The sequence below is a fragment of the Carassius auratus genome, chromosome 35 (genome assembly GCF_003368295.1).
Source record: "Carassius auratus strain Wakin chromosome 35, ASM336829v1, whole genome shotgun sequence".
NCBI lineage: Eukaryota > Metazoa > Chordata > Actinopteri > Cypriniformes > Cyprinidae > Carassius > Carassius auratus.
In genome coordinates this window covers 14514773-14535607 of record NC_039277.1, presented here as the reverse complement: position 1 = coordinate 14535607, position 20835 = coordinate 14514773, and the positions used below count along the sequence as shown (strand labels likewise).

The 20835-nt window shown below is 38.3% G+C and overlaps 2 pseudogenes; both read left to right on the top strand.

The window, feature by feature from the left end:
* The first annotated feature begins 6396 nt into the window (after nt 1-6396).
* Nucleotides 6397-7455, top strand: LOC113054840 (trace amine-associated receptor 13c-like; annotated as a pseudogene).
* A 3966-nt stretch (nt 7456-11421) lies between these two features.
* Nucleotides 11422-20586, top strand: LOC113053913 (trace amine-associated receptor 13c-like; annotated as a pseudogene).
* Nucleotides 20587-20835: the final 249 nt, after the last annotated feature.

The window sequence follows — 20835 nt, the reverse complement described above, 5'->3', positions numbered from 1 at the left end:
AAGGGGAGGAGCCGGAACTTGATGCAGCTTGCCACCGTCTCAAATGAGTTTTTAAAGGGGACTGAAGCGATCACTAATTAATTAATCAAATAATTTTTTAGGGGGGCTGGGCATAAGTTTAGGGCTGAAGCCCCCCTAAAAAGGGCCTAGCGACGCCCCTGACTCCTACCAGTACCACTAAAATAAGAAAATATTATAATAAGCTTACCATTGTGAATCGGGCTAAAGTAAGGCGGTATACTGTAAAAAAAAAACTTTGCCGTTAAAAAACAGTAATTTACTGGGACCAGGGGTGACAGTTAATTTACAGCTTTCAGCCATGAATTTACAACTCTGTTTTTTTACAGTGTTTTACTTTAATTCTACCATGCAAATTAACTCCACTCCCACTGCTTCAAACAGTTCATTTTAAAAACCAGCATTCTTAGTAATGTGAACTTATTTCATGTAAGTCCAATTAAAATGATTATTTCTTAATATAAAACTGCAAACACTTAATGAGCTGGCTCCCTATCAAACATTGTATAGAGTTTAAAATATTGCTTATTACTTATAAAACCCTGAATGGTTTAGCACCTCAGTATTTGAATGAGCTCCTGTTACATAATAATTCTCTACATATGCTGCACTCTCAAAACTCAATTTGAGAATACCTAGAATATCAAAATCAACTGCAAGCGGCAGATCCTTTTCCTATTTGGTGCCTAAACTCTGGAATAAACTAACATTGTTCGGGAGGCAGACACACTCTTGCAGTTTAAATCTATATTAAAGACCGTTCTCTTTAACCTGTCTTACACATAACAATCTGATATGCTTCTAATATCCAAATCCGTTAAAGGATTTTTACATATATGGACCAGATGGTGGATCGGCACCTAGAAAGGACCTCTACAACCCTGAAAGACAGCGGAGATCAGGAGATCTAGAGCCCCAGATACAGATCCCCTGTAAAGACCATTTTCTCAGACGACCACCAGGACAAGACAAATCTTCTGCACAATCTGACTTTGCTGCAGCCTGGAATTCAACTGCTGGTTTCATCTGGTCAGAGGAGAACTGGTCCCCCAACTGAGCCTGGTTTCTCCCAAGGTTTTTTTCTCTTCACTCTGTCATCGATGGAGTTTTGGTTCCTTGCCGCTGTCACCTCTGGCTTGCTTAGTTGGGGTCACTTCATCTACAGCGATATCGTTGACTTGATTGCAAATGAATGCACAGATACTATGAAACTGAACAGAGATGACATCACTGAATTCAATGATGAACTGCCTTTAACTGTCATTTTGGTGTGATAGTGCCTTTTTGCATGTGAATATAAAGACCAGAGATATGGCTATTGACTTTAGATCTAGTCATTCCTCATCAGCTCAGCCAACTATAGTTAAAGGTCAGACAATGGAAAGGACTTATAAGTACGGGTACTTATAAGTATCCTCGGCTTATTATTGACAACAAACTGCGTTTTGATTCTCATGCCAAAGCACTATGCAAAAAAGGCCAGCAAAGATTGCACTGTCTTCGGAGGCTTTCTACTTTTAATATTAGTAGGTCTCTTATGACCTTGTATTACAGATCTTATATTGAATCTGTACTTTGTTTCTCTATGTGTTGTTGGTATGGTAATCTAAATGTGAAGCATCGGAACTCATTGAATGGCATTGTTAACCAAGGAAGTAATATTATTTGTTTTAAGCAGACTAGGTTATCAGATATTTTTGAGCAGTTTGTCTTACAGAAAGCCAAAACTATTCTTGGAGATTCGTACTCATCAGGTGTTTCATGAGTTTAAAATGCTTCCTTCTGGGTTACGTTGTAGTATGCCTAAACTTAAGAGTAACCGGTATGGATTTTCTTTTATTCCTAACGCTGTTAGACTCTTAAACCTGTGAGAGTGTTGTTTGTATGTTTATTAATTGTTTTCAGTATGATGGTTGTGTGTTGTTTACAGATTTTATGCTGCATCAAAAATTGCCACTTGGGCTTACAATAAACTTGAACCTTGAACTTTGAACCTTGAGGACAACAGGAAAATAAATCTTTGAAGGACTTCCACATTTACGCTCCATTTCCAAACAGTTTTAATGACAAATAAATGTATACTCTGAAAGCTCCAGGAGACGTGTGATTATATTATTGGATGCTCGAAATTGAAGAGAAGAATGCAAATTCTAAACAGCTTATTGTACAGGTAAGTTAATCACTGTTCTAATCTAATGCACTGCTGCACTGTAACACATACACATAGGCTACAGACAGTAGCTCATAGTTACACGCTGATTTTGTGTGCAATCGTATATTTCTTAACTAATCCCACAGCATCACTAATACTAGAGAGACATTGCCATGCAAATCACATGCAATCACTCTCACTAATGCATTCATATTAATGTTATCTTTACTGTGCTACGTTATCTTTCTGATTTAGAATGAGCAGAAATCTGTGATGAATAAAATCACCCAAAGGCAAAATAACTGATAAAATGAGCTGTTATAGGAGCATTCACCATGTGGGCAGCGCTGTGTCATATGCCATAGCAGTGCAAAAGATTTTTTTTTTTTTTGTTCATTAAAGACGTCATCAGCAACTAGTCGACTTCGACTCGTCTTTCATCACATGAATGTAAGGATATGCATGGGAGACAAAGGTAGGTGAAATCAGTACAGTGTTTATTAGATATTCAAGTGCTTGGTGAATACTTCGTGTTTTCAAGTGCTCTGTGAATACTTTGTGTCTTCAAGTGCAGGCAGTACGATGAACACAGGGGACTGGATCGTAGACAAGTGAGTACATTTGATTCAGGAGTGTCACAGCCACAGTCACAGATCGCTCGTATTTGTTCTCTTCCTTTACAGAGGTCGAAGTTAATACCAGCTGGGGATATACACAGGAGACTACAGAGACCACTGGATCACAGGTAACGATGTGTTCTGGGGTCCTGGGGCCAGCAGAACAAGGACACAGGTTAGTGTTACAAAAGGATGAGTATATGTTACGGCTGGTTGGCAGTGAAGTGTCAGGAGCTCAGGAGACCAGTGAGTAAGGTCTGTTCCTGTTGGAAGCTTGACGTAGAACTGAAGTTGGGGTGAGTGTTTTATAGTGCTCTGATTGGATCATTGATTCGAAGCAGGTGTGGCTGGTTAGAACTCAGGGGACCGTGAGCATTGTGGATTGGCTGAAACCGGGCTTGCATGATCCCTGACACTAACCCCCAGGAGAACATCCTGCGGTGGTAAGGAAGATGGGCTGAATAAGCTTTGTTTTTGGTGAGGGAGGAAACCATCTTGGTGGTGGAGGGGAGGGTGGTGGTGAGTGAAACTTTTAGAATTTTTAGAATTGCATGGAAAAACAGTATGTCCAGCTATAGACAGGCTCTAAAAACTGCTAGGGCAGAGCATATCCACAAACTCATAGAAAATAACCAAAACAATCCAAGGTTTTTATTTAGAACAGTGGCTAAATTAAGAAATTACCAGATGCCACCTGATTCAAAAAGTGGCGAATGTAGATTGTACAGCGTCTAACACTTCAGTTTCATCCATCGCACCCAAAGACAAAATGCAGTGCTTTACAACTATAGGACAGGGAGAGCTAAATAAACTTATCACTGTATCTAAACAAACAACATGTTTATTAGATCCTGTACCCACTAAATTACTGCAAGAGTTGTTACCTGTAGCCGAAGAGCCACTTCTCAATATCATTAACTCGTCGTTATCTTTAGGTCACATCCCAAAAACATTCAAGCTGGCAGTTATTAAGCCTCTAATTAAGAAACCAAAATTAGATCCTAGTGAACTGGCAAATTATAGGCCTATTTCAAATCTTCCATTTATGTCTAAAATTCTAGAAAAAGTTATGTCTGCTCAATTGTGCTCATTCCTGAAAAAAAAAAAAAAAGATCTGTATGAAGAATTTCAGTCTGGTTTCAGGCGCCATCATAGCACAGAAACTGCACTTGTTAAAATTACAAATGACCTGCTTCTTGCATCGGATCAAGGATGCATCTCATTGCTAGTTTTACTCGATCATATTGCTGCGTTCGACACCATAGATCATGACATACTCATAGATCGATAACAAAACTATACAGGTATTCAAGGGCAGGCTCTAAGATGGTTTAGATCCAGGGCCTTGCAGAGACCTTTGGAGGGGCAGGTGCTCAAAGTATAAAAGGGGCACATGGAACAAGGCTTTAAATAATGCGGTTCAAAATAGCAATACAGCAATATATTGTGAAGCATTCCTTGCCGATTTGCGTATCGATATGGATGATTATGTATTGATATGGCAGCAAATGCTATGATGCAGTTTTTAAAAAGAAAAAGAAGAGACAATTTTAAGTTTAAAAGTAAAAAAATAAAAATGATTTCCACCTAATAATAGCTCTGGGATTAGAAACTGAAATGTCTTAAATTGTCCCAACCTGAAGGCTTTTTCTTCTCTGTTCTACAGAATAATTAAGAACAGCTGTTATAGTAAAAACTACAGAAAACACTCTACATTTTCCTCTTTCTCACCATTCTCTGTCTCCTAGCTTGCTTACCTGCTCTTTCTGTCACTTGTGCGTCTACATTTGCCTCTTTTTCTTCCTCTATCTCCATCTCCTCATCTGATCTATTACTTTCCAGTCTCTGTCCATCTACGAACAAGGCACAATCTACTATTTCATCATCAATCTTTTATTTTAACCATCACTACTATTCTTGCACCTAATCAATAAGTCCACCTTAAATATTGATACAAAACAATAAACAACTGAGTCATGCTATGAAAGCACTGTACAACTTATATAGGTTTATGTTTTATTTATTTTTCCTTTTTATTCAAAACAATTCCAAACATGCTTAATATATCAGGAAATATCTCGATTCTCAATCGTATAAGTAAACGTGTTTTGCACCTTTATAGATTGTTATTTGATCAATAAATGGAAAGGTAGTGTAATCTATTAACTACACATAAAACCCTGACTTTTTACTTAAGTGCCATATCATGCCATAACATATTTTTAATACGACTGAATTTGCATTTAATGTAAATTTTAATAACAATATTGTAAGTTACTTATTTTGACACTTTCATTTTTCAGAGAGTAAAGAACATTTACATTATCAAATAACATTTTCATTCAGTTTAGCGAGAGTTACAGCACAGAAATAAGAATCCAATATATGGTGCAATAATGACAAAAATGTTAAAATGTAATTTACATTTGAAATTATTTTTGTTATAATATATCTGCCGACATTTGGACTGCCAACCAATCAGCAAACAGCAGCTGACTGTGACCCCAGCAGTCTATGATATAAACAGATAATTTTTGATTGCACATTGCTAGCTAGCAATAGGTTGCAGAGCTCCTTTCTTAATTTTTTTTAAGCAAAAAACCTTGGCTTGATGGACAGCCAGACACAAGGCCTAACGTTACACCTGATGAGGATGTTTCTCCCTCCCCGGACCCCGGGCCTTACATCAGCAGACAGTGTTTCCAGATTGGGAATGTCCAAGTATTGTACCAGAAGTTCAAAATTATCGTATTTGGAAGAAAATTATTACATTTAACAATTAACTACATTTTGACACGACCTGCAAATTACCATGAGGAGTATGGTTGGACGGAAGCAGTGCGACAAAAATACTATCCCATAATTTTGCACAGTAATCTGACAATAAATGTGGCACACCCAGATTTTCATATGCACACCCAGAGTCTGTTTTCTGGCTACACTACTGATATATATATTCTCCGAATATGTATTCTGTATGGAATTTGCATGCAGGCATATCCACTACTTTACAAAGTGTTTACAAATTAATCTCTTAAACTGAAAACACTTTTATCAAACTAGTTTATCAATAGTTTATCAATAGATAGTTTATCAATAGATTATTAAAATGTTAATGCAGTTAAATATTACTGTTTTTCCATGACCCATTCATCATTACTTCTGTTGGTCTGCTATGTCAAGCTTTATGCAAATGCTTGAGCTGTTATGCAATGTAGGCAATTAATGTTTAATTTGCATGATTTAAATGGTTTATTAATAAACGTGTGATTAGTCAACTAATGCCTAAAATGAATGACTACTAGTCAACCAGAAAAATTGTTAGCCGAGGACACCCCTAATGAAAAGTTCTAGAAAAATATTTTTCGTTCATTATGAAACTGTGGTGGCTCAAATTAGTCTATTGAAGGCCACTATATTATAGATAATTGATGGAAAAATAAATATACTAAAATATATTACAAAAAAAAAAAAAAATGTAGCAGGAATACAGCGTAGGTCCTAAATAATCACATTAAGGTTAAAAGTGTTGGAGGAAAAAAAAAATCATTATGCAGAATCAAAGTGGGCGGTAGATGGGTTGGTCAGTCTGATCCAGACACTGTATAAATGAAAGGACAGTAAGGAGAGCAGAACAAACTCCAAACAGGAGAAGACTCACACATGGCCTATGAGACAGATGATCATGAGATTCAGTACTGCTTTCCTGCCATCAACTCATCATGTATCAAGGCAAAACGCTCCAGTCATGAATACAATATCATTTATGTGTTTGTATCCGTGCTGTCTGCATGGACTATGTTTCTGAACCTGATGGTGATCATCTCCATCTCTCACTTCAAGAAGCTTCACACTCCAACCAACCTGATCATTCTCTCTCTGGCTGTGACTGACATGTTTGTTGGACTTGTGATGCCCATAGAGGCGACAAGGCTGGTTGATATGTGTTGGTATTTTGGAGACACTTTCTGTGGACTCTATTCAATATTTATTTGGATGCTCCTCACAACATCTCTTAGTAATTTAGTTTTAATTGCTGTTGATCGTTATGTGGCTGTTTGTCACCCTTTACTGTACCTACAGAAAATAACCATTACTAAAACATTAATAAGCATCTGTCTCAGCTGGGTTTGCACTTCAACTTATAACAGTGCCTTTATAATTAATAACGGTTATTTTGAAATTTTACACAAAACAAACATGTGTTATGGAGAGTGTTCTGCTTTGGTGGGTTTTGCTTGGAGAGTCACTGATCTGTTCATGTCTTTTATTTTTCCTTGTATCCTGATCATATCTTTATATCTGAGAATTTTCTATGTTGTACATCAGCAAGTAAAAGTTATAAACACCCTGATAAAGGGTGGCAAATGCATAAATGAAGGTTCAGTAAGAAGGAAATCTGAGAGCAAAGCTGCTCTGACATTAGGAATCATTGTCACAGTTTATCTGCTTTGTTGGATTCCATACTATATCTGTTTCATAACAGCAGTTTCCTCCACAACCATAAATGTTTTGACATGGGTTGTGTATATTAACTCAGGTCTGAATCCTATGATCTATGCTTTATTCTACCCCTGGTTTAAAAAGACAGTTAAACTCATCTTAACTCTGAAAATATTTCAGCCAGCATCCTCTCTGGTCAATATTTTTACAGAACATCAATTGTAATTAAACTGATAAAGCCATCATTCTGAGAACAATTTCACGAAAACTGCCATTGTCAAAATCTTAAAGGTAAATAAATTATAATAGTTATAATGTACACTACATTCATTTTAATATTATATACTTTGTTTCACTGAGTATCATTATTTTATCATTCTAATCTGTTTAAATACAGGTTTCATCAGAATTCTGTTCAGCTCAGAAAAATGTTCAGTTGTGTTGCATTAGCTTATTAGGAAAATTGAGCAAGAATCACAAATCTTGTATCAGTCATGCTGAATCTGTGTTGATATAAATCAAAGACACAATGACAAAGAGGACAGTCATATAGGACTATTTGTGTATCATATGGGTCATATGTATATGGGTCATATGTATTATCATGGTGGTTTATCACAAAGTGAATAAGTAAAATGGCTTAAAGCACACTCAGATTAAAACATCTGAAATAAAGTTACTTCAGATTAATTCAAAAGGGATTTAAAAAGGTTGGAGCTACACAAAGGTAAAGCCTAACAATTAAAATATTAAATATGCTTTTTTTTTTATTCAAACTTTTCATAAGTTGAAGTAATGTTTATTGTTCAATATAAACTGATTTGAATAAATACTGTTACAGCTGAACATCACCTCATGTAGGCCATTTTTTTATGATCCAAACAAAATCCAAACAAAATGCTCAAAAAGCTCACACACACTCACACACTTCTCTTTTTATTTATTATTTAAATGTTGTACACCACCTTTTGATTAATTTAGTGGATTGATTAATTGATATATTAAATTGTTAAATAATTCTTATATCACTAGGTGAAATTACATGGACACTTTTTGCTTCCATCGGAATGAATTCATTCTGATTGACGAATCCGAACGTAGTGTTTACATGAATAAAATGGAAGGACACTTATTTATGACACTATATATAGGAAGAACAGCTCATTCCACTCGTCATACATCATTACGCTATTTCTACATCACTGTGCATGCGCGTGCACAAAACTACTTTCCAGTTTTGGTTTTCAAGTGATTCAAGTGTTTACATGTCCTCTCGCTCGGATTACAAGACGAATAAATCACTTCTTAGAATCCGATCAAAATTTTAGTCGGAGCTGGTCAATTCAATGATTGATGTGTTTACATGTAAATGTTTTATTCTGATTGTGCTTCTAGTCCTATTACAATCAGATTACTGAGGTCCATGTAGAAAGCATCAGTTTGCTGTGTGTGTTTGCCACTGTTTATTTGTTTTTTACCTTTAATAATTTTATGTTAAATTTTTGTACAATCATCTTGGCCAGGACTCCCTGGAAGAAGATTTTTTTTTTTTTAATCACTATTGTGCTTTAATATGCACTTCAGATTATATATATTTCACTAGCTCATGCTTACATATAATTAGCTGAGGTATGGTATGCGTATTTTGCGTACTTTCCGGGGGAGGGCTCCAAGCTCGGGAATGGTCCCCATCTATTTATAAAGTGAACTCAAAGTGAGGAGATGGGGTGGAGGAGGGATTCTGAAAAACCGGCAAATTTGATAGAAGTAAGTCAGCGATATTTATACTATGGGATTGATTACTTGATTAAGGTCCACCTGTGTCGATTAGGCTAAGTATCTGACGCGCTCCTCCCGAATCTTGTTTATAAAAACATAATTTCACTAGTTCACACTTACATATAATTAGCTGAGGTATGGTAGTGAACTACGTGGTTGTAGACGCACGGTGAGCCCGGCTGATGAGGAGGAGCAGCATGGTTGTGGTGCCCGACCGGGAGGACCCTACTGGCTGATAGCCCCTGCTATTCAGAGGGCGAAGGGCCTAATCCTGACCGAGAGGGCCCATGAAGCTTCCGACAGGAGATTGAGACTCAGGATGATGGACGTCTGGGTCCTCTCGGATTGGCAGATAAAAAGCTTTGGGCTGGCCGACAAGGAGGACTCATCCGAAGGACATCCGAAGGGAGATCCCATGGCATCGGATGGATGAGACTCGCTTGCGGCCAGCAAGTATAGGCCCAACCAGGAGAACTCTCGCGAGACATCTGAAGGGAGCGCACGCATTAGATGGGTAAGCCTCACCGGACGGGGAGAGTGGAAAGGAAAACCCGACTGGGAGGACTCTCGCAGCATCCGATGGGGGATTTAACTCAGAGCATCGAACGGGCAAGCCTCGTCAGGCGGGGTTAAAAGATGGGAGGATAGCAGAGAGTTTTTTTTTTTGTTTGTTTGTTTTTTTTTGCAGGATTTGACAAGAGGTCGAGACTCGTATCGTCGGAGGGTTAAGCCTCCCCTAAAGGTAAGTTGCGTGGCCGAGAGACTCTTACCGACGTCCGACGGGAGCACACGCATCGAACGGGTTAAGTCTCACCGACTGTAGAGTGGAAAGGTAAGGTTGTCTAACCGGGAGGCTCTTGCCGGCTTCCGAAGGGAGCGCACGCATCGAATGGGTAAGCCTATCCAGATGTGAGACAGAAAAGGTAACATTAAGTGGCCAGGAGGCTCTCAACAGCATCCAACTGGGACTTCCTGTTCCCGGAAACAACTGGGTAAGCCTCGCAGGCCATAGGATGGAAAAGGTAATTTTGTGTGGCCGTGAGGCTCTCGTCGATGGCTTATGGGAGTTTGCTACTCACGGCATGAGATGGGTAAGCCTCGACGACCATAGGAAGGAAGGAGGGTTTGTTTGTGTGTTTGGTACTTGCAGCATCAGATGGCTTGCTTATTGGGTAGATCGGTTTCGCAGCCTAGACCACGTGTAATGGTAGTGGTTGACTGGCCAGGAGGCTCTCGCCAGCATCCGATGGGAGCACTCGCATAGAAAGGGGAAGCCTCACTGGCCAAAGGATGGAAAAGGTCAGGTTGTCTAGCCGGGAGGCTCTGACTGACGCCCGATAGGAGCTTAGCTCCAGGAATCGAACGGGTAAACCTCTCTGGCTGACGGACGGAAAAGGTTGTCTAGCCAGGAGGCTTACCTTCGTAGTACTCGTTGGTGTTCAATATGTAAGTGTCGCTGAATTAAATAATTCTTTTTTTTTTTTTTATTGGGTTCATCGGGCATTAATCAGGTAAGCTTCGCTGGTGGTCGGATGGAAAGTCCAAGATTGCTTAAGCGGGAAAGCTCTTGCAGCATCTGACAGGAGTTTAATACTTGCGATGTCATACGAATAAGCTTTGCTGATAGTTGAACAGAGAAGGCAAAGGTTGGCTCCACCGGGAGCACTCTTGCAGCGCCTGACAGGGAGTTCAATACTAAGGATGATTTGGTTGTCTACGAGGGTAGACGCTGTGAGGCTTACTTGAATAATTGTTTAGAAAATCCAATGAGCTGCTTCCAATAACGAGTCAGAAAAATTTTGATGCAGTCATTGTATTCTAAATTAAATGTGCAAAAATAAATTGGATTTCCTGTGCCAGTGTACCCCAAATAGGTGCCATGAATCAGCGATTTGGTCATTGTAAAATCGTCATATTGTCAGCACATGAGATCGATGGTACATATCGACGATGTAATCGGAGTGGAGTAAGAGAAAGATTCTTTATTCTTGTCTGAGCTTACTATTTGCCATTTTAACCATGCAGGTGCACGAAAAAGCCTATGGAATCACCAATAATTGAAAAATATACTTTCGGACGTACTGATAAACTGGCATTAAATATAAAATACTATATTTAAAACAGCTAGTTCATGTAGTCGGCACTACTGTCATCTCGCTTGTCCTGTGAATTTTTTTTTTTTTTTTTTTGCATCTGCACACAGAAGTTATCAGTCTAAATTTTCTGCAAAATCAGTCAATGGTGCAAAAACAATAGTAAATTTAATTTAAAGTCCAACGATTTAACCCTAATATGGATGTAAACGAACGCCTTAATTATAAGGTATTCAAGAACAGGTAAGTTCATATATTTGGAGTGAGTTCGGTTGAACTGATGCCTTGGTCATATGCGCTCTGGACCACGTGCCTCACGATGGGACCGACGCACTGCCCCCAAAACAAGAATGAGATGCCTTCTAACGTAACTGTGGCATTAAACTTAGTTAGTGAGAGCTCGTTTAAAATATGGCACGTATCGGATTACCTATTAAAGTAAGATGTAATACCTTATATCTGCAAACGATGTATGTCTATTTGTGAATGGAGACTTCTTCGCCACCTACTGGCTCACATCATCCTTTGAGAGCACAGGCAAACGTGAAATGCATTGCTGAGATGGGATAACGGAGCGGTTTGATAGCTGAAGTATGGTAGGCCGCCTAATAATGATAATAGAAAACGTTGATTGGAGAATGAGCCTAATATCGTCTTGGCTATCATTGATACATTATACTATCACCGTAACCTAAGATGCATGGCATACTTTTTAAGCGGAGGTGATGTTTTTTTTTTTTTTTTTGTGGGAGCAGACACTGCTGCGGCAGTGAGGAGATACGGGAAAGTCTCCTGCGGGAGCATACACTGCTGCAGCAGTGAGGAGATACAGGAAAGGCTCCTGCAGGAGTAGCCACTGCTGTGGCAGTGAGGAGATACAGGAAAGGCTCCTGCGGGAGCAGACACTGCAGCAGCAGTGGGGAGATGCGGAAAACAGAGAAGTAAAGGGGAGGATGGGAAGAGGAGGAGAGATAGCTGCTTGGGCCACCTGCAGAGCTTGCTTCGGCTGCTATAGATGTTGGCTGCGGGAAGAGTAAAAAGGGTAAGTGATATTTGATGGGGCAAGCTAAAAATGAATGGGTAGCCTACTGTGTTGCAAGCTTAGCAATTGGTTGCCTGGTTTGACAATTCCTCAAGCCTTGCCCACATTATTATGTTTCTGTTGGAAAAGCATCTTTCCTCTCATTTGGCCTCCGGCCTTTTTAGACAGTCTCCAGAGCAGATACATTTGGAATGCTGTTTTCACGTTGTAGTATGGACCATGCAAACAGAGGCTTTTGGAAACGATGAAGCATGTTTAGTCTTGTAAGACGTTGTACGGAAAGACATGTTTATAGCAGTAACGTTAACCCCTTACCAGTCACCCTCCATTTTTGGCTTGGAGACAGAAATTACATACCCAGAATAAAAATGTTTCTGCTCACGATTCTTTCTGACTAGATACATGATCAACATTTGTCCACAAGCTGACACTTGGATTTACAGTTCAGGAATCGGAATCGTTTTCCTGACATAAATTGCTAAATAACTGTAACTGAAATTACGTTTTATCGAAATATTGGTCAAATATCGAAGCCAGAGTCTTTAGACTTTCAACTGATGCACGGTTCATCCAGATCAAGTAAGAGAGTGATGTTTAACGTGCTGTGAAAGTGAAACGATAATAAACTGGGGCCACTGGCAATGCTTGCAAGCAAATGGGTTAATAGCAGTTATGTGCTATTCACTTCAAAGTGGTTTCTAAAGATATTTACCTGATTTTCGTATTATGGTCCTAAAAAGGCAACAGTAATTTTACTCACATTTGCTTTCCTTTGTCAAAACACGAGAGTAGTTGCATTTTAGATTAATTTTGAGTGATCACGCCAGTGAATGGTGAAATAGGTCCCTAAATAACTTGGTCCTGCCAGAATACTTGCATGGAAATTAAAATTTAAAATTACATTTAAGCATTTTGCAGACACTTTTATCCAGCGACTTACAGTGCATTCAGGCTATTTTTTTTAACCTATCATTTATAGAACTTATGTCTGTATCATTTCAGTGAGGTTTAAAAGTGCGTGGTAAGGCAAATGTAATGGACTTCTGTTCAATCAGATCACTCCTGTTGGTTTTGGAATCTTAGATCTTCCGAGGTTATCTGGCAGAGGTGGAGACATTATTGTGATTTACTACCTGCAATTCAAGATAAGCCCTGTTTCTATTTCCCAGATCTCATCATTTGAATGCCTAGTTCTGAGTATTTCTGCTCCTACATCTACCATCATTGCAACAGTCTATAAACCACCTAAGACATCACACAAAGCTTTTACATCAGAATTTGCTGAGTTTCTGTCTATGTTGAGCTTGAAGTTCCATAGAATTCTTATTGTGGGGGACTTTAATATACATGTGGACCGAAGTGATTCTGCGTTTGCCAAGGAATTTTCATCGCTTCTTGACTGTCTTGACTTCTCACAGCTGGTAACAGGCCCAACTCATTGTAAAGGCCATACCCTGGATCTTGTGATATCAAATGGTTCATTTGTATCACAGTTATCATCTGTTGACATTGGATTGTCTGATCACACAGCTGTTTTCTTTAATCTGGAGATGCATATTTCAAGTGTGCCTACAAAACGAACTGCAACATTCCGGAAGTGGAAGTCTATTGATCAAACATTTTTTTCTAATTCTGTTGTATCCACTTTAAGTGACCAGCATTCAACATCTTTGGAGGAGAAAGTTTCACAGTTTAACAATGCAATGGTTACTTATCTTGACTCTTATGCTCCTCTAAGGTCACGTCAGATTACTTCTGACCGCACTGCTCCTTGGTATAATGATAATTTGCCCACTAGGAAGGCTGCATGTCGTAAAATGGAGCGTAAATGGCGTCTTACTGGCTTGAATGGTCATTATTTGGCTTGGAAGGACCTTCTGGGTGACTACAGAGCATTAATTGAGACTGAAAGATCTTCTCATTTTTCTCAGACTATTGAAAACAATCAAGGAAACCCCAGACATTTGTTTCAAACTATAAATAGACTGCTGCCACCACCTTGCCTGTTTCTCAACAGCTATGTGATTATTTTCTTAATTTAATTTCTTAAATTTAACTCTAAAATTGATAGTGTTCGCAAACAAATTTCTGTTGCATCTGCTCCCACTGTCTCACTTCTCTGTTCATCTGGGTTTACTGGTTTTCCTCTCACTAATTTTCCACATCTTGATTCTGAGTGTCTCAAAAGGGAGATATCAAGCATGAAATCTACCACTTGCTTGCTTGATCCCATTCCCTCAAGCTGATTTAAATCTTGCTTCGATGTTTTGAGCCCTATTGTCCTTAGTATTATGAATGGTTCATTGCAGATGGGAGAGGTTCCAGCCACATTAAAGATTGCTGCTGTAACCCCAGTACCAAAAAAAGAAAATACCACTCTGGAGGATTTTAATAATTTTCGGCCTATCTCCAACCTTCCGTTCATGGCAAAAATAATTGAGCGTGTTGTTGTCTTTCATCTACGTAACCATCTCGCAATTAATAACCTGTTTGATCCTCTTCAGTCAGGTTTTCGTAAATTCCACAGTACTGAAACGTCTTTGGTCAATGTTACCAATGATTTGTTGATGGCTTCTGACTCTTGTGTGATTTCCATTCTCATTCTTCTTGATTTAAGAGCAGCTTTTGATACTTTTGATCATAGTCTATTACTCGCCCGCCTTAAACAAGATTTTGGTGTGTCGGGGACAGCTTTGAAGTGGTTTAAATCCTATTTTACTGACCGCTCTCAGTTCGTTTCCATGGGCGGTTTCAGGTCTGAGATTAGCTCTGTTTTCACTGGGGTTCCTCAGGGCTTAGTCTTGGGCCCTCTGCTTTTTAATATTTATCTGGCACCACTTGGACAGTTGTTGCGATCGCTTGGCCTCCATTATCACTTTTATGCTGATGATACGCAGATTTATATACACTCAAAGTCTGGTGAACATCTTGATGTTGATTTTCTGTCCGGCTGTGTTTCTGAGATAAAGGAATGGATGAGTACAAATTTTTTGTGTCTGAATAGTGGTAAAACTGAAGTTATGCTTATTGGTTCCCGTCATCAAATTTCAAAACTGGTTCCTTATCTTTGACTATTGATGGCTCTGTCTTGGCTACTCAAGCTAAAGTGAGGAATCTTGGAGTTATTTTTGATACCAGGCTTTCATTTGATTCTTTTGTCCAGACTACAGTTAAATCATCCCTTTTTTCACCTCAGAAATATAGCTAGATTACATCCTATGCTAAATTTCTCAGTAGCTGAAAAGCTGATGAATTCCTTTGTCATCTCTAGGATAGATTACTGTAACACCCTTCTAGCCGGAGTCTCTAAATCCACACTTAACAAACTGCAATATGTAAAAAACTCGGCTGCCAGGATACTGACTGGGTCCAGGGTAAGCAATCACATCAATCCAGTTTTGGAGTCCTTACACTGGCTCCCAGTCCGATTCAGAGTGGATTTTAAAATTATGATGCTGACATATAAAGCATTGCATGGCTTGGCCCCTTATTATTTATTTGCGTTGTTAACTTCCTATACCCCAACTCGGATGCTGCGTTCTTCACAATCCAACTTGTTGGCTGCTCCTCAAACACGCTTACGATCTATGGGTGACTGGGCCTTTTCTTCATATGCTCCTGTCCTTTGGAATTCTCTGCCTCCTGATCTTAGGGAAGCACAGGGCTACGACATTTTTAAAGGTAGACTTAAGACTTATTTTTTTTTTAATTAGCATTTGATTGTTACTGTTACTTTTATTGTTTGAGCTTGAATATCATCAAAAAGTTGATTTATTTCACTAATTCCATTCAAAAAGTGGATGTATGTAAAATGAGAAAGTATGAGCATATACAGCACTCAATACTTAGTTGGGGCTCCTTTTACCTGAATTACTGCAGCAATGCGGCATGGCATGGAGTCAATCAGTCTGTGGCACTGCTCAGGTGTTATGAGAGCCCAGGTTGCTCTGATAGTGGCCTTCAGCTCTTCTGCATTGTTGGGTCTGGCATATCGCATCTTCCTCTTCACAATCAGGTCAGGTCAGGTCAGTTTGGTGCCCAATTAAGAACAGGGATACCATGGTCCTTAAACTAGTTACTGGTAGCTTTGGCACTGTGTGCAGGTGCCAAGTCCTGTTGGAAAATTTAAATCTGCATCTCCATAAAGTTGGTCAGCAGCAGGAAGCATGAAGTGCTCTAAAACATCCTGGTATACTGCTGCACTGACCTTGGACCTCAGAAAACACAGTGGACCAACACCAGCAGATGCCATGGCACCCCATGTCTGTTGTTCAAGAGTGGTTTGACACAAGAAATGCGACAGCTGAAACCCATGTCTGTGTGTATTGGTTCTTGGACCAGGTCTCTTCAATATTGAACCTTTTCACAATGTTCTAATTTTCTGAGATACTGAATTTGGGATGTTCCTTAGTTGTCAGTTATAATCATCAAAATTAAAAGAACTAAACATTTCAAATATGTCAGTCTGTGTGTAATGAATGGATATAATATACAAGTTTCACTTTTTGAATGGAATTAGTGAAATAGATCAACTTTTTGATTATATTCTAATTAGCGCTTTTCTAGGCACTCAAAATGATTTACATAGTCAGGATGGTATCTCCTCATCCACCACCAGTGTGCAGCATCCTCCTGAATCATGGGACGGCAGCCATGATGTGCCAGAACGCCCTCCACACACCAGCTTACTGGTGGAGAGGAGACAGCGTGATGAAGCCAATCAGTGGATATGGGGATTGTTAGGAGGCCATGATGGTCAGAGGCCAATGGGCAAATTTAGTCAGGACCTCAGTTTAACGTCTCATCTGAAGGACGGTGCTTGTTGAGAGTATAGTGTCCCCATCACTACACTGGGGCGCTAGGGCCCACACAGACCACAGGGTGTGTACCCCTGTTGACCCCACTAGCACCTCCTCCATCAGCAACCTAGTTTTCCCAGGAGGTCTCCCATCCAGGTACTGACCATGCTCAGCCTTGCTTAGCTTTAATGGCCAACCGGTCTTGGGCTCCAGGGTGATATGGCTGCCAGCCTTTGCAGGTGTTTTGAGTTAATTAGCTGATTACAGTGTGGCACCAGGTGTCTTCAATATTGAACCTTTTCACAATATTCTAATTTTCTGAGATACTGAATTTGGGATTTTCCTTAGTTGTCCGTTTTAATAATCAAAATTAAAAGAAATAAAAATTTGAAATTTATCAGTCTGTGTACAAGTTTCACTTTTTGAATGGAATTAGTGAAATCAACTCTGTGATGATATTCTAATTATATAACCAGCAGCTGTATATGCACACACAAAGACATAGTTAAAATGTTAAGGTGCAGTTTATTAAAATTTCTCCCTCACTGAAAATAATACAGTTTAGCAATGCTAGATAAATAATTGTCAATTTGTCTCTTTTTCAAAACTCATGGAACAAATGGAAAACATTCTGAATAGGGTAGTGAAATGAACAATTGCACCCAAAATAAAGAGATATATAAAGTACACGCATTTATTTTAGTTATAACTTATTTTGAATGCAATTAATCAGCCATAATTCTGCACTGTATAGTAATTAGTTTATGGATAAGGACAAAACAAATATTTCATTACAACTTTAAAACCATGTTTTCACAGATAAAAGAGAATAAGGAGACATTAGTAATTTACCATTTACCTCAATCCAATCACATATTTACTGGGTACTGGGATTCACCTCTGCTTTTAAAAACATGAATTTGCTTTCTGTTTCATGTACCAGCACCGACCTTCTTGCTGTGCAGGTAACATTACTAACCCATCTACTCCAAGTGACAAAACAAAATAAATAAAATTGTCCATATAAGTTATGGCAGGCCACATCTTCACTTCAACCTCCCACTGTGTCATACACCACGGGTGTGGTAAATATGTACCATCACAACATTTAATAGTGTTCTGTGTGTGCTCCCGCCACATTACTTCTTAATTATCAGCTAGCAAAACAGAATTTTAACACATTATAAATGTAAGTGCGTTATAGTATTTACTTCCACATTAGAAAAAAAAGGTGGACCTCGTTGTCTAAATTGGTGAAGCTGACTCTTGATGTATAATAGCAAAAGGTGCAAACTGAATGCTGATAAACCTTCAATGAATAGAGGTAAGTCAGCTGCATTCATACCATGGTGCACTCCACCTGTGCTAATTAGGCTATAGTATATGACATGCTCCTCCCAAACCTTGTTAATAAAAGATCATATATTGATCTTCTAGCTTAATTCTATTCAAATTTAAAATACATAATTTCAGTTATGGTGAAGAAAGGTTTTTGGTTTCTCTTCTGAGGCCACAAGAGGTTGAATTGGGCAAAATATTACTAGTCCATGTTCATTCAAAGCATAAGAAAACATGACTGTGAAAAAACTGCATAATATTTAAAATAATGTTTATAAACCATGTATAATTAAGTTGCTTAAAGAACTATAAACAAAACAGCATCATGTATGCATGTAGGGATGACCCCATAATAGTCGACTACCTTTAGTTGACAAGAAGAGGTTTGGTCGACCTAAATTTATAAGTCGCTCAGTTGGAGAAAAAACAATTCAACAGGATTGGGGAGGTCACATAGTCCTTGACGGACAAATCGTCTTTTGAAAAATAATCAGAGCAAACAGGATGCGCTTTTTGCCGACTCGGCCTCTGTGAACTTGAATTGCCTTACAGACATGAAAAAAAAAAAAAAAAATATATATATATATATATATATATATAGAGAGAGAGAGAGAGAGAGAGAGAGAGAGAGAGAGAGAGAGAGAGAGAGAGAGAGAGAGAGAGAGACTGAAATGTCTACTTTCAAATGAAACAATTCAAATCTGAAAAATAATATTTATACACATTTACATTTTTAGATTATGTAATCCACATGAAATTTGCATGCAGACACATTCACTACTGTGAAGATGACAAGTCAGTGTCACTGAATTAATCTCTTACCACTAGTTTATCAATAGATTACTAAAATCTTAATGCACTTACTTACCGGTGTGCTGTGGCATGTGCTTGAGCACTTTTTAGTCTATGTAGGTGATTAAAGGTCATTAATGAACACTGATGTTTAAAATGAACAATTACTAAAAAAATGAACAATTACCAGAAAAATCTTTAGTCAAGGACAACCCTTATGAAAATGAAATATATATATATATATATATATATATATATATATATATATATATATATATATATATATATATGGTTCATTATGAAACTATGGTGAAAGAGATTATACTATTAATTATGATAATTAATGGCAAAATAAAAAATTAAACAATTACTACAAAAAACTCAATGTCAAAATGAAGGGGGGGGGGGTCATTATGCAGCATCAGAGTGGGCGGTTGATGGGTTGGTCGGTGTCATCATTGACACTTTATAAATGAAAGGACATTAAGGAGGGCAGAACAAACTCCTAACCGGAGGAGATTCACTCATGGCCTATGAGACAGAAGATCATGAGATTCAATACTGCTTTCCTGCCATCAACTCATCCTGTATCAAGGGAAAACAATCCAATCATGAATACAATATAATTTATGTGTTTGTATTAGGGCTATCAGCATGGACTGTGTTTCTGAACCTGCTGGTGATCATCTCCATCTCTCACTTCAAGAAACTTCACACTCCAACAAATCTGATCATTCTCTCTCTGGCTGTGGCTGACATGCTTATTGGACTTGTGATGCCCATAGAGGCCTCGAGGCTGATTGAGATGTGCTGGTACTTTGGAGACACTTTCTGTAGACTCTATTCAATATTTATTTGGATGCTTCTCCCAGCATCTCTTAGTAATTTAGTTTTAATTGCTGTTGATCGTTATATAGCTATTTGTCAACCTTTACTGTACCCACAGAAAATAACCACAACTAAAACATTAATAAGCATCTGTCTGAGCTGGGTTTGCTCCTCAACTTATAACACTACCTTGGTAATTAATAACATTTCACGCAAAACAAACATATGTTATGGAGAGTGTTCTGTTTTAGTGGGTTTTGCTTGGATAGTCACTGATCTGTTCATGTCTTTTATTTTTCCTTGTATCTTGATCATATCTTTATATTTGAGGATTTTCTATGTTGTACATCAGCAAGTGAAAGTTATAAACACCCTGATGAAAGGTGGCAAATGCATAAATGAAGGTTCAGTGAAAAGGAAATCTGAAGGCAAAGCTGCTCTGACATTAGGAATCATTGTCACAGTTTATCTGCTTTGTTGGATTCCATACTATATCTGTTCCATATCAGCAGTTTCTTCCACAACCATAAATGTTTTGACATGGTTCATGTATATGAACTCAGGTCTGAATCCTATGGTATATGCTTTATTTTATCCCTGGTTTAAAAAAACTGTTAAACTCATCTTAACCCTAAAAATATTTCAACCAGCATCCTCTCTGGTCAATATTTTTTTCAGAACATAAGATGTAATTAAACTGATGAAGCCATTATTCTGAGATTAATTTCACAAAAAATTTAATTTGTTTAAACTCATTAAGGTGAATAATCATAATAGTTATAATCTTTCTACATCTATTTTAATATTATGTAGTTTGTTTGTAAATCTTTTATTCAGGGCTGCTGCTGGCCAAATGGGTGCCCTAAGCAGGATTGTATTGTTGTGTCCCGCTGTCCCCTTCCTCAAATATTATGAAAAATAAATAAATAATAAT